The sequence below is a fragment of the Penaeus monodon genome, chromosome 11 (genome assembly GCF_015228065.2).
Source record: "Penaeus monodon isolate SGIC_2016 chromosome 11, NSTDA_Pmon_1, whole genome shotgun sequence".
Classification (NCBI taxonomy): Eukaryota; Metazoa; Arthropoda; class Malacostraca; order Decapoda; family Penaeidae; genus Penaeus; species Penaeus monodon.
Window position 1 is genome coordinate 11,266,091 of NC_051396.1, and position 13,208 is coordinate 11,279,298.

The 13,208-nt window shown below is 45.3% G+C and overlaps 1 pseudogene across 1 annotated transcript in view; it reads left to right on the forward strand.

Annotated features, from left to right (window-relative positions):
- Positions 1-12,525, forward strand: part of LOC119578456 — a 14,451-nt pseudogene extending 1,926 nt beyond the window's left edge. Inside the window, exons 10-46 of the transcript XR_005229199.1 lie at positions 76-249; positions 327-445; positions 548-658; positions 743-874; positions 969-1,160; positions 1,280-1,430; positions 1,516-1,601; positions 1,679-1,925; positions 2,034-2,216; positions 2,294-2,416; positions 2,498-2,687; positions 2,772-2,946; positions 3,029-3,178; positions 3,259-3,378; positions 3,460-3,680; positions 4,021-4,153; positions 4,230-4,409; positions 4,503-4,729; positions 4,813-4,921; positions 5,012-5,165; positions 5,239-5,322; positions 5,411-5,637; positions 5,718-5,793; positions 5,869-6,030; positions 6,106-6,217; positions 6,301-6,492; positions 6,569-6,768; positions 6,851-6,933; positions 6,991-7,193; positions 7,278-7,392; positions 7,437-7,569; positions 7,653-7,779; positions 7,909-7,995; positions 8,301-8,386; positions 10,065-10,122; positions 10,250-10,276; positions 11,854-12,525. The product of XR_005229199.1 is annotated as an uncharacterized LOC119578456 (transcript). The remainder of the gene's footprint in view (positions 1-75; positions 250-326; positions 446-547; positions 659-742; positions 875-968; positions 1,161-1,279; positions 1,431-1,515; positions 1,602-1,678; positions 1,926-2,033; positions 2,217-2,293; positions 2,417-2,497; positions 2,688-2,771; positions 2,947-3,028; positions 3,179-3,258; positions 3,379-3,459; positions 3,681-4,020; positions 4,154-4,229; positions 4,410-4,502; positions 4,730-4,812; positions 4,922-5,011; positions 5,166-5,238; positions 5,323-5,410; positions 5,638-5,717; positions 5,794-5,868; positions 6,031-6,105; positions 6,218-6,300; positions 6,493-6,568; positions 6,769-6,850; positions 6,934-6,990; positions 7,194-7,277; positions 7,393-7,436; positions 7,570-7,652; positions 7,780-7,908; positions 7,996-8,300; positions 8,387-10,064; positions 10,123-10,249; positions 10,277-11,853) is intronic.
- Positions 12,526-13,208: the final 683 nt, after the last annotated feature.

Genomic DNA, 13,208 nt, shown 5'->3' on the forward strand with positions numbered 1-13,208 from the left:
GTGTAGGGGGGGGGGGGCTTGGTTTAACAAGGAATTGAGCAATGGAACGCTCTGGCTGCATCTTGACCATTGCAGGCAACGTGGAGATAGACAGTGAGATCTTCATCTACGACGTCCATTATGCACGAATGAGGCCTTTCCAACGCATCCGGACCAGTGCTGCTAGGGACTGGGCTGCTTTCCACTTTTCAAATGGAAAGAAATCGGAGCATTTCTTAGCAGTTGCTAATGAATATAGCCTTGATGCAGGTAAAGATAAGAAGGGCTTTACAATAACTCGTGTGATCCCTGGCAAAACAAGCCTTCTAACCCACTTGTGGTTCCAGGTGGCAGGAAAAACTACAACATAGACTCGGTCATCTATAGGTATGATGAAGCCAGCGAGAAATTCTTGCCTTTCCAGTGCATTCCAACCCAAGGTGCATACCAGTGGATAACTTACAAGGTAAGGAGGCTTGGAAGCTGCTGCTGCCACCCATGGAGCATACTACACTTGAGGAAAGTCCATTTGCTTTAAGCAGGCATGAGAATTAAGTCTCTTCTCCAGGGAGAGCATGGTGAAGTGCTGCTGGGTGTTGTGAATAGCGCATCGGGCGTAGCCTTCTACCAATACAATGGGTGGCGCTTCGTCAGGATAAATATACCCTTGTCGGCTCCAGTAAGTCTAAATCTAGCAAGTGTACCGGGTTAATTTTTGTACTGGGTAAAGCAGACTTATAAATCCCAAATTTCTTACTACCAGGGAGTAGAATGGGCATGGATTGGCAACCTGCCAAACACCTTAAAGAAGGCACTCTTCATGATGTCGACAAGCCAGGCTAATCCACGACCAGCTTCTTCTTACCTCGAGTTTACATACCAGAATCCACTTGGGGTAAGTATTGGTCTTGTAAGCACATGGCTAAAAGAGAACTCTAAAATCCAATTTTCCCATAATTGGATTGTATGCTAATGAAGCTTCCCTACAGACCTACCACAATGCTACTGCTGAATGGTGCTCTTCATACAAGACTGAAATGGCCAATGATGGGTTGTCACAACTTGTTCTGGATGTACAACAGGCCCCCAAAACCACCGAAAGCCATACTTTCACGAAACCTGTACACATCGATGGCAGCCTGACTCTTCCTGCAGGCTCGGCAGTTTCGGAAGTGAAAGATGTAAGGAACTATGTAGAAAGTGGCATAGCAGTGGGGGTTCCAGTGGGTTCTTTTGTACCAAAATGGCAAGTACTTCACTTTCGAGGTTGAGGTATGCTTATTGATACATCTATTGACAGATCCTCTGCCAATCTGAATCCATGGCAGTGGACTACAAGTTCCATGCAGACACAAGGACGCTAATTGACGACCGGAAGGCTCTCGAAGTTCGGCTTGCAGGAGTTGCCAACACCGTCTCCCAATCCAGATCCATTAACAACCCAGACTTGGGTAAGCAGTATTATGGAACATGATAGTGTGCAAATTTTAACTATACAGTGGTCTGCATCCTGACTTTTTCTTTTTTCTTTGTCAGATGGACTTCACTTTGCTCACCTGGTTACTACATGCAGTACACCAGGATGTGTTGCCAGTACAGTCGACTCTCTAACGGCAGACACGGTAAGCATGCTTACCAAAAGTGAGCCCAAATAAATGGGATAAAAGTACTTGTAATTAATAAAATGATCTCTTGTCAGGTCAATGGTGTTGTAGCGTCTTACGACGGTGTTGCCCTATTGAACAACACAAATGTGAAGCTCAACCTAACCTTTGCTGAAGTAGCAGTGGCAGGAGGTGCTCTAGCAATTGTAGAAACCGTCAAGGCTGATAATACGGCTGTTATTCCCATGAATGAGCTGGTAACCCTCCACCAGGACCACACCATAACTGCAGATGTTGCTTTTGACAAGGTTCTGGTTGATAACCTGCAAGTCTCTGGTACAGGTAAGAAATTTGTAGTATTGTCAGTTATATAATTATTACTTTAATAATTGTTGGATCCTAAATTTCTTTGGGTAGAAATTTTGAAAGATGCCTGAATTCTGCTTTCAGTCGATGCCTTGACTGTGGACGATTCTACTCTTCTACTGACCTATGGTGAACAAACTGTAAATGGACTGGTAACGGTAGATGGTGCTGATAGTACACTAATAAGTACTACCAATGTCAATGGCAGAAACTTCGATGATTTTGTAGCATCTCTCATTGTGAATGGAACCACAGATACTTTTGAAGGTAAGAGTAATTGGTTTTGGGCTCTGTTGAGTGACTCTACTGTTAAAAACAATATTTTAACTCTTGTTACCCATCAGGACTGCTGGAAGTAGGTGATGATCTAATAGCGCCCAACATAGATACTGTGGAAAGCATGACGCCCCTTAACCCTGTAGATGTTAAGGCCCGTGCACTCCTCCACACAACAACCAACACCCAAGTTGTTTACTGGTAGTTTATGGCAATTTGAGGGGGGGGAGAATGCCTTCAAATTAGATGGGGCATTGACGAACTGTTCACCCTTGTTTCAGGACTCCATAGTGTTGGCAGCCTGGAGGCGGTTAATGGAGTTTGGTTTGACAATCTGAATGGTGTTCTAGTACCAGATGAGGTATTCCTGAAGGATGAAACGGTGACAGTCTCTTTCCCACCACTTTCGACTCTATCTCGGCTCAGAGTATTCAAGTAACAAATGCCATAAACGATGTGAAGGCAAGTAATCTGTACATTGGCACTAAAGGAAATGGTAATGCTCAACATGGTGCCTCTGTATCTTACTTGCCTATTTTCTTCCAGCAAGTGGGAGGCAGCTTGGAATTCCTCTTGCTTAACAAGGATGCAACCCTGTCAAAGAAGACCTTCACCAGTCTCACACTAGAGAAGGACTCTACTGTGGCCAAGCTAGTGGCTGGTTATGACTTGGATTACTTAGCAACAGGACTTCATGAACAGTTCTTGCAGGATCTTAATGGTGTGTAGGTGTGCATGCAAAATTCGGTATTTGTGTATTTTGTATGGCAGCCAAAAGCTTAACCTCCCCCCCCCCCCCTCAGCTGGAAGAGCTGTGAACGGCTCGGTGATCTTCGAGAAGGAACTAGATGTTACTAGTGATAAGATCCATGTGTTTAGTATTGGCAAGATCAGGGATACAGCAGTTCCCCTCACTGCCACAAGCTTGAATACTGCTCTGACCTTTGAAAACCTGTCCAGGTAAGACCCTAATCCCTTAAAAGGCTGCAACTTGTGTAAAACCTGTCGTCCCTCTTGACAATTGTATTGCTTGCTTATACAGATGCTGGTGCTTTGACTGTTTCATCTACCATTAACGGAGTTGGAAAGGATGACTACGTACTCTTGGATTCTGACAACACCATGTCTCTCCAAAGACCTTGTTTCGGATATGGTAAGTAACTTTTGCATTTAAAAACTAGGATTTTAAAATGGATATTGTTCTCCTCTCTATCCTATGGTCTTATCCATCCAGGAGTGTCGTGATGATGTGACGGCAGGACTGGTCAGTGGTTATGACCTTCCAATTTGCAACTGATGTAGTACTCAAGAAGGGCTCTGCACAGAACTTCTACAAGACTTGTCAATGACGTCAGCAGATGTGAATGGTGACCGGAATGTAGGCGGCCCCAAATACCATTGGTGGTGTAAACTTTGATAGTGTCGTCGCTCTTAATGCAACTGAAACCGTGAGAGGCAAGTGGGCTTAAAGGAAAAAATTTTTAGCTTGAGCTTGCAAATGCTACAATGGATGTTGTGGAGAACATGTCAATAACCACACAAATAACCCAAAAAATTTTATGGCAGTTAAACTCCCTATATTTAGTCAAAATTTTCCTAGTGCATAATAGATCTACTTGTCAAGAGGGCTGTACAAGAGCCTTACTCTTCAAGTAAGCCTAAAGCACTTTGCTTCAACTTGTTTAGTTGGTATTTATACTTCCATTCACAAGTGCTTGGCAAAACTTGGTCACTCCTAGTTAGGATGTATGAAAGCTAGGATGGGCATATTAAAAAATTGAAAGCCATATTTCAGGCCAGAAGACTTTCACAGAGGTTGAAGTAACTTCTTCAACATTGCTGGTGCTGTTAATGTGGGTAACTTTGGAACAGTTGATGGTGTAGTGATCAAAGAAATTTTTTCTTTGACGACAGCCTGAGGAAATCTGGTAAGTATTACTTTGTTTGATGCAAGTGCCCCCAAATTTCCTGGCAGAAGGGCTAAGTTTAATATTAAATTTTCAGTGTCAAAAACCCAGGAGTTGGTTGGTAGGAACATGGTTACAATAGTAGCACAAAATGCTGAAGGGAAACAGACCTTTCGGCCTTTGAAAGGAAGGTTGTGTACAAGGATACAACGGAGACCATTTCTGGTGGTTTAACATTTGACAGGCTCGGTTTCGGTAGATACTCTTCACTTCGAAAGTGAGTGGTGTGAAGTGTGGGTGGGGGGGGGGATTTAATACTGAAATAACTAAACTACCTTTTCCTTGGCTAACAAATTCTCCTTGTGCTCAGGAGACTTTGATGGTGTGTCAAAAACAGCATACAAGTCTGCTTGGCTTCTAAATGAGGGTCCCCAGACCCTAACTGAGTGAACCTCTTGCCAATGTTGATGCATCTGCTGTGACCTTCCAAGGAACATACATAGATTAAAGTAGATATTGGTCGCTTGCATACAAAGACTGCAAAAATTGATGAACAGACCACTCTGAATTCGAAACATTTGGTAAGCAACTCCATGGGTAGGACAAACCTTTTTTTAATGGACACGGGGGGGAGGTACAGAGCTTGGTGCCTTTTGAAATGCATGCATCTCTTATTCCAGTTGAGGTGGGGTCATTATCTCCAATTACCTTGGATGGAACTATCCAAAAGGGTGGGATCTTCATGAGCAGGGCCCTTTCAGTCTTCCCCACACATCAAAAGGGGTTTGGGTTTTGAGCACTTTACTTTATCATGACACGGTTTTATCATTTTTTTTTGAGTGACATGATCTTGTTTTGCAGGTTACTGGCAGGAAGAAGTTTAAAAAAACCCATACACATTAAAAACAGTATTGCTGTAAATGACTTTCATTGTTCCTAAGTGGGGGGGTGGAGAACCCTGGGGCTTTAAAGAGCCAATTCTGTAGCTCTTTCATGCAGAATGGAAAAGGGCATGGGAGACCTTGATAAAAAGGTAGGTAAACTTGCTTAATCTCTTGACAAATCTTTGCTCCAAGAACTGGGTTTAAAATTTTTTATTACTGCAGGTAATGCCGTGTTCAATAAGGACTTGGGTATCAGCAACTCCTTCAACAATGAGAACGTGGCAACCCTTGCCAGTGTGTTTTTGGGTGAAATGACATGGATAACACGGTATTAGTGTAAAGGACATCGATATTTCCCAGTCACTGGGAATGCACACACATAATGAAAGGCAAGTCTTGTATTCAACTGACCCCAAGTTAAAAATTCTGGAAACTGGCTAACCTAAAAAGGCCCTTTCTTTTCTGGGCTTGATAAATGGTGAAGACTTCTCTACCTTGTCAGAAGAAGTACTGAAGAACACTTGCAAAGAGCAAAGGGTAACTGCATCTTGGAATCTGGCTACCTTGAAGCTTCTAGCTTGCAGCAGACACTGTAACAATCCTCTACAGGATTCGGATGTGGTAAGCTGCATTAAGATTGACTTTTGCACTATCCATTTTATTGGAGTGGTTAAAATGGCTCATGTAAAATTTTCCTTCAGTTTGAGCTTGAAAGAATCCTGAGGACAGACAAGATGCAGACCATTTCTGGTGCAAAGACCTTCCCAGAAGTCCAAGTACAGAAGTAAGCTTTAGTTGTGGGGAGAATTCCCTGGGGGGAGGGAGATTCCACAATTCACTTTTTTTTGATACTTTCAGGATCTGTGGCTCTTGATGGAACCCTCAATGGACTGGATGTGAAGACCAATTTAGTTCAGTACGGTAAGAGTGCATGAAATAACTGCTGAAAAGACTTTCAATCAAAAGCTGACCATAAAAGGAGACTTGTCCATGGGCAGTGGTAGCACTGTTCAGGTAAGGCTTGTTTTATTTGTTAATAAATAACTAAACTAAAATAGTTTCCCTTGACTAACTTAGTTTTGATTACAGGGTGTTGATGTTCGGCATTTGAAGAATCTGCTGTACTACATAATGACAGTGGCATTACAAAGCCTGTTAGTGAATTACTACCTTCAAAGGCTTGACCTTGAAAGAACCTGGAGTAAGTCCACCAGTGTGGATAAGGCATCATGTTGGCCTGTCAAGAATTAAGGGAAAGCTGATTGTGAAATTTCCTCCCCTCAGAGTTGGTGGTACTGTTGATGGTGTACAGGTAGATAGTAATACTATTCTCCTAACCACTGAGCACAAAATGTAGCTGGCTTGGTCACTGTATCTGTACCTGGACAAGACAAGGTAGTCTTTGTTGAGCAGAACCTTGAGGTCCAGGACAAGAAGTTCAACTCGATCAGTCTTGATAAGCTGTATGAAGATACGGTTGGTAGCTTTATTTTTGTTCTCTCCAAAAATGATATAGAGGTATGCACATTAATGCATGAAACGACTCCTACAGGTTCGTGTTGATGGGAACAAGGATACCATTACAGCAGAAGTAACCTTTGCAGCATCTCCAACATTTCAAGCTTGACTCTTGAAAACCACCTTGTAAATGGTTACAACTTGACAGACCTCATATTGGTACTTAATGGTAAACACACCCTTGATAATATGGGAGATCTTCTAGAAGAAGCCATCACAGCTTCACAAGACTCAATATGGTACTTGAGGGTAAGTGGACCACTTGAAAAATTTTAGCCTAGCCCTTTACTAGGTCTAGCGAGTGCAGTTTAAAAACCAACAAATATCCACAGAAAGGCCAACTGACCTCTGGTACTTCTATGAAACAAGGTTCCAGGAGAAACTGTACAAGCTACAACAGTCACGTAAGTACAAGTGTTGTACTCTTGGTTTATTTGACCTTGTTTATTACACAAGCCATGTCTTAATTTCCAACTATTCATAGGTTGTCAATCCCTTGGGACACAACTCTGTTGATGCTTTTGTTGGCCTGAACTGGGATGATACAAGTGTCCAGATATATGGGCCCGAGCTTGGAAGAAGATCCTTAGCTGATGAACTAAAGGACCTCTGTGAAGAGAAGGAACATTTGGATGTGTTGTCAGCTTTCCCACCCACAAGTGTGTAGTCTACTTTTAGTCTAGTATGGTAGTGCAGAAATACTACCCATGTCACACCACGCTATAACATGGCTCTGGTTTCAGGCAGTATTAGTGTTCCTAAAGCAACTGTAGCTGCTGGCTTGGGAAGCAATCACTTGGCTGTATGTGGCAACTCGCTTGTAACTTTCCCATATACAGCTTCGTCAACCTACCAACAGTATGGATTACTCTAGCCCCACCCTACAGTGAATGGAAATTAAGACTGGATTTTATGTCTTGTCTTGTCTAGATTTCAGATGAGCTGGGCCAAGGAACCTCCTATGGCCACATCTTCTCCATTAGTCCAGTCGAAACTGTTGTATCCTTCAGTACCATACAATGCAGAGACCTAGTGGTAGGTCAGGATTCCTTCTAGTTACCAAGATTAAATCTTGGGTCTGTCTAAGGTAGTTTTAACCTGATCTTTATCCACTTCAGGCATTCCACTTGCATAATGGTAGGACTGCTTGGCAGTGATTGATCATGAACCTCCTCTGCTGTGATTTGTGGACTGCACCAACAGATACAGGCTACTGAACTACCTGGAACTAGTCGTGCAGTTGAGGTGAGGAATGTTAACCTTGAAGGGTAAGGTATATCTAATCTGCCAGATGGAGAGAATGTACTGGAAATTTCAGGCAGCAGCATTTACCTTGGGGAAACTTACCTGGTTGGCTGAAGATGATTCCTTCAGCTCTTCCTCAATTTGAAGACTTTCAAATATGATGCGGGTACAACCTATGGCTCTGGTAAGCATGGTCTCGGCCATAACCCCTATACAGTATAGCTTGTGGCCTGGTGGCTCCTTATCTCTTTGTGCTAGGAGAGCAAACTAATTTTTTCCCTATACTCCCCCCCCCCTAGGTTAACCCGACCTAAAAAAGGCTTACCCTTGATGCCCGGGCTGGCAAAATGAAGCATATGTGATGATCACAGCCCTCCCCTTTTGTACAGGGGGTGTTGACATATTACCCTTAAGGGTAAAACTGGTTCTGTGGGGAGGAAAAATGCGGCAATAGTAACCTTTTCCCCCCCCCCCCAACTTAAAATTTTTCCCCCCTATAATAATTTGGTGACCTCTTTTAGACCTTTAAGGTGCCTGGGGCTTTGGCAAGTAACTTTTGGGGAATTGGGGCCCAATATGATTGGGTTCTCATCCAGACTGAGCAGGGGTTTTGTTTAGTCTTTAAAGGAAAGCAGTTTTGTGTACGAAAAGGGTGGTAAAAGTCCTCAAAATCTGTACTTTCCTAAACCAATTTAGAACCCAAATGGATAATTAAATTTTTTACTTTTAAATTTTTTTTTTTTTTTTTCCCCAGGGAAAAAATGTACCCGCCGGAAAACCCCTTTTCATTCCCCTTCTACCTAGGGGCCCGAAAACCCCCTTCCTTCGTCGCTGGAATGAGTTGAAGGTGGACAGCTAGGGGAAGCAAGGCTTTGAACATCTACGGCCTTAGTTTTAAACTTTTAAAATATATTTAATTTGAACTCCTTTTGGTGTTTTTTCCAAAAATCAAAGGGACTCGTTGTCCCTGGTTTGGGGTTTAGCTTGGTCCATCAACCCAAGGGAACGGAGAACTAAATGTTTAAAAAAAACTTTTGAAATTTCCCCTTGTAAGGTGGGGATATTGACAAATAATTTATCTAAAAACCCGAAATTTGGGGGGGGGGGCTACCCCCCGGTTTTTTATAACTTTTCCTAAACTCCAAGGGGGAAAACCTACCAGGGGGGTAGCAGGGCAAATGCAAAAAGGGGAACTACCTAAACGGTAAAGGAGGGATAAAAAAAAATTTTTCCCCTTGAGGGCTACCCCCTTTTTTGTTTCAACTTGAGGGCAGAGGGCCTAAAATCAAGGACCTGGTTTTTTTTTAAATTCATTTTTATTAAATTTAAAACTCGGCTGCAAGGGTCTCAAATAACATAAGTACTACTAAAATTTGGGGAAATTGAAGGGCTGAGGGTTTTAAAGATCCTAGCCCGACCTGGGGAAGCCTAGGCTCTTGCCCCCCCCGATGGTCTAAGGGAACTCCTTTTAAACCTTTTAATTGCCAAAAAAGGGCTTCAGCCTTGGGGTGTTGAATGGGCACCTAAGTTTCGAGCTTCCCCAAAAACCTGCCCCATATTTTAAATGCAAAAAAATTCACTGCCAAAGTTTCCCGAAGCTGGAAGCACTTTGTTTTTAAACTTTTTTTGCTTTTTACATTGTTTTTACTCCCCCCTTCTTAAAATCTCGTTTAAAAAGCCAGCCTTGCCCCCTATGCCAGTTTTAAAAGGCCTCAATATTGAGGGGAGGCTGCTGCCCTCTTGACAGATGTGAATTCACTTTTCTGACCTGAGATTCTTTGCTTTTCTTTACCAGTGGTGACCCCTTTAAACCCTTTAAATTTTTTACTCTCCCAAATTTTTGGGACCCCATTTTTTTTATTCTAATGTCTAACTTGCAAGGGACTTTTTTTTTTTCTTTTGTAGTGGAACCTCTTGTAAAGTACAACTCCTCCTCCCATTTTAAGGTTTTTTTAATCGAGCTAATGCAATTTATGATCTTAAACTTTTCCCTTAGCCAAATACCTAAAAGGGGAATCTTTCACGGGGATTTGAAAAGTGATTCTTGACATAAAGACCAAGCGTAGGGGACATTGTTAATACATTTCTTTTGGTCATAAAAACTTTTTTTTTTTAGCTTTGTTTTGAGAAAAATCGAGTTGAAACGTCGTTAAAAAGGGGTCAAGGGGGCCTGCCAAACCCAAATGCTTGTAATAGATCCCAAATTTCGACACCTCTTAGATGTATTGATAAAGACCCAGCCTTTTAGGAAAACCAATTTTTTAAAGCCCCTGATGCCATCACAGTACTACCAATTCCAAAATTGCTAACTGTGGAGATCCCACAGTCAGGATCAAGTGCAGTGTCCTGAGGGGACTTTACTTTACTTTGAGAAGCATGAATTTCGTTTTTTTCTAAACCCAAAGGGGGAAGTGGAAAATTTGACACACAAACCAAATTTCCCTATGCTGAAGCAAAATTTCCCCCCTAGTCAAGTAATGCCAGTAAACGGCTTGCAGTAAGGTAAAGAAATTGCTGAACAAAAAACAACCTTTTAAAAACTAATAGTCTATTTACTTTGACAAAATTGTCAATAAAAGACTGCATCAAACCAGAAAACAAAAGGAGGAACTAAATGGGTCAGAGTGCCCCTTTCCCATCCGGGCTACCCCCGTAGGACTTCGTCTGGCTCACGTCGGCTTCTCGAGAGAAGCAAGCAATCTGTTTTTTTCCCCCTCGCAAGGGGCAGGACGGAGGCGTCCCCTCTCCCAAAACCCCCCAAAAGGTTTCCCCCGGGGAACGGGGAGAGGAGGCGTCTCCCTCCAGAAAAAAAAACTGGTGGCAAGGCACTTCCAAAACCCCTAAAAGCTTTGCGCGCCCTTATACAAAGGGGCTGTCGAAGTCTTAAAACTAACGTAAAAGACCTTTAAAATTATTGTTTGTTCTAGTCCCCATTTATGTTTTTTCCCAAAAAACCACTTAAAAAACCTGCTCGACGAGGGCGTTTTGCTGAGGAACTACCCCGTTGGAAAGGTCGTGAGGGTAGGGGGGGAGCGGATCGCCATGTCATCCCCGAAACCTCCCTTTTAAAAGAACTTTGATTCTACTTTGGAGTTTTTCGCTGCAAAGTAAAAAAATTAAAGGCACGTTCTGGGTTATGTTACTTTATTGCCACCTGATCAGTGAAGCTATGATGAGCTCTTGCCTTCAGGGAAATCTGCCATAAAATAAAATAATTTTTGCTGTTTTAATGCTCATATACGTTATGGGGTTCCCCGCGGGGGGATGGTAGAGGTAGCAGTATTTAAATTATTTTAAAGAGTCAGATTTTAATCCTTTTGAAGATGGGAGCGGGTGATGATGATCCGGAATTTTAGCTTTATTGACTTTCATGGTTTCATCATCAATAGCACCATGTGCCTGTGGGGCCACCGGACTCAAAAGGGAAGCGTTTATCTTCCCATTTTGATTAAATATTCATGCGACAGGGGAATGCCCTTCAGCGCCTAAAAACAAAATAAAAGAGCAGACTGGGGCGCCTTTACAAGGGGGCGTCAAGTTGAATTTTTGAGAAACCATTTAGATAAAAAACAATACAGAATTTATTTGAAGCAGCATTGCTACCACTCCTAAAACTTTGCAGATAGCGTTTAAACAGGGGTAGTTTTCCCTGGTGGAAACCCGATTTTCTGGGCGCTGTGCGACGCAAAAAGGCCTCAGTTTTAAAAATATCACAAAAAAATTTTTCAACTATAAACTGCAAATAGGGGTGTATAATAATCAAACAAAAAAAGCTCCTGGGGGAGCTTTTTTTACAATTTAAAACAAAAAAAAATATCAGAGGTTTGGTCCACTATCAATAAAAACAAGAAAAAAATCGTCATTAAAAATTAATAACCTCATTGTCAGTTGATTTGAAAAGACAAGGAACAAACGGTCAAGGCAACGGAAAAACATCGGGGAAAGGCCCAAATCCCGCCTCACGAGTGAGGTAACATCGGCAAAGGGTCCGGTAATCCCGCGTCGTGAATATTTCCTTTTTCTTCAAAATAACTTCCGGGAATTTGAATTTTTTTGAGAAAAGCCACAAATCAGTGCCTACACCGGGCCCCTACATCCAGCGGTGTTTGGGGCCCAGGACCTGCCCTTCGTCCCCTGCCTCTCCCGGTGATCACGGTCCGCTTCTGGGTTTTTGGGGACCGTGCCTTCCACCAGTCCCTCTACCCCGGTAGTTTTCCCCCGGGTTTTCTCGGTGCAGTTTTCCCCGGGCAGCCTCGGCAGGCGCTCCTCCGGCATGTCCTCGCGGGCAGCCCCCTCCCATCCGTTCCCCACCAGACCCGGGCGGGACCCCTGCCAACTGGTCTTTGGGTCGTCTCGCCCCTCATTGCCCCTCCTGCGGGCTCGGCAGGCTTTTTCCTTGCGCGTCATGGGGGGCTTTCCCCCGCACAGGGGCTTTTTCCGGTGGCTCCTGGGCAGCGACACTCATCCCGGCGGTCCTGCGCCGGGGCTTTTCCCGGGTGCGCATCCTGGCGGGCGAGACTCATCCAGCGCATCCGGGCAGGCGAAGACTTCCGGCGCGTCCTGGCGGCCACTCTCCCGCGTCCTGGGCAGGAAACGCTCTCCCGCTCCTGGGCGGGCGACGACTTCGGGCACGTCCTGGCAGGCGACGACTCATCCGGGCGCCCTTGGGCGGGCGACGACTACCGGCGCTCTGGGCAGGCGGCTTTCCGGTGGGGCACTGGGCAGCGAGCTCATCCACCACCCTAGGCAGGCGACACTCACCCAGGAACCCTAGGCGGGCGAGACCATCCGGCGCGTCTGGGCGCGACACTCATCCGCCGTCCTGGGCAGCCGACTCATCCGGCGCGTCCTGCGCAGGGACGCCATCCGGGCGTCCTGCGCAGGCCCACTCTCCGGGCGTCCGGGGCAGGGACGACTCCCCGGGGGCCGTCCGGGCAGGCGACGACTCCCCGGGAAATTCCGGGGAGGCGAGATCATCCGGGCGCCCTGGGCCGATGACTCCCCCGGCGCGTCCTGGGCGGGCGACGATCATCCGGCGGTCCTGGGCACGACGACTCACCGGCCCCCGGGCAGGCGACACTCATCCGGCCGCCGGGGCAGGCGACGATCATCCGGCGGTCCGGGGCAGGCGACCTCATCCGGCACGCCCTGGGGGGGCGCCCGCTCTCCGGCGCGCCCTGGGGGGGCGACATATCCGGCGCGTCCTGACGGGAGACACTCATCGGCGCGTCCTGGGCAGGCGCGACTCATCCGGCGCGTCCGGGCAGGCGCCCTCACTGGCGCGCCCTGGGAGGGGGCTCCTCCGGGGGTCTTCGGCAGGTAGCTCTTCCGACAGCCAGATACCACCATATCCTTGGCGGGATCCCACGAAAACGGGTCGTTGGGCTGTCTCCCGTACCCACCATTTCCAAAGCGGACATGCGACGGCG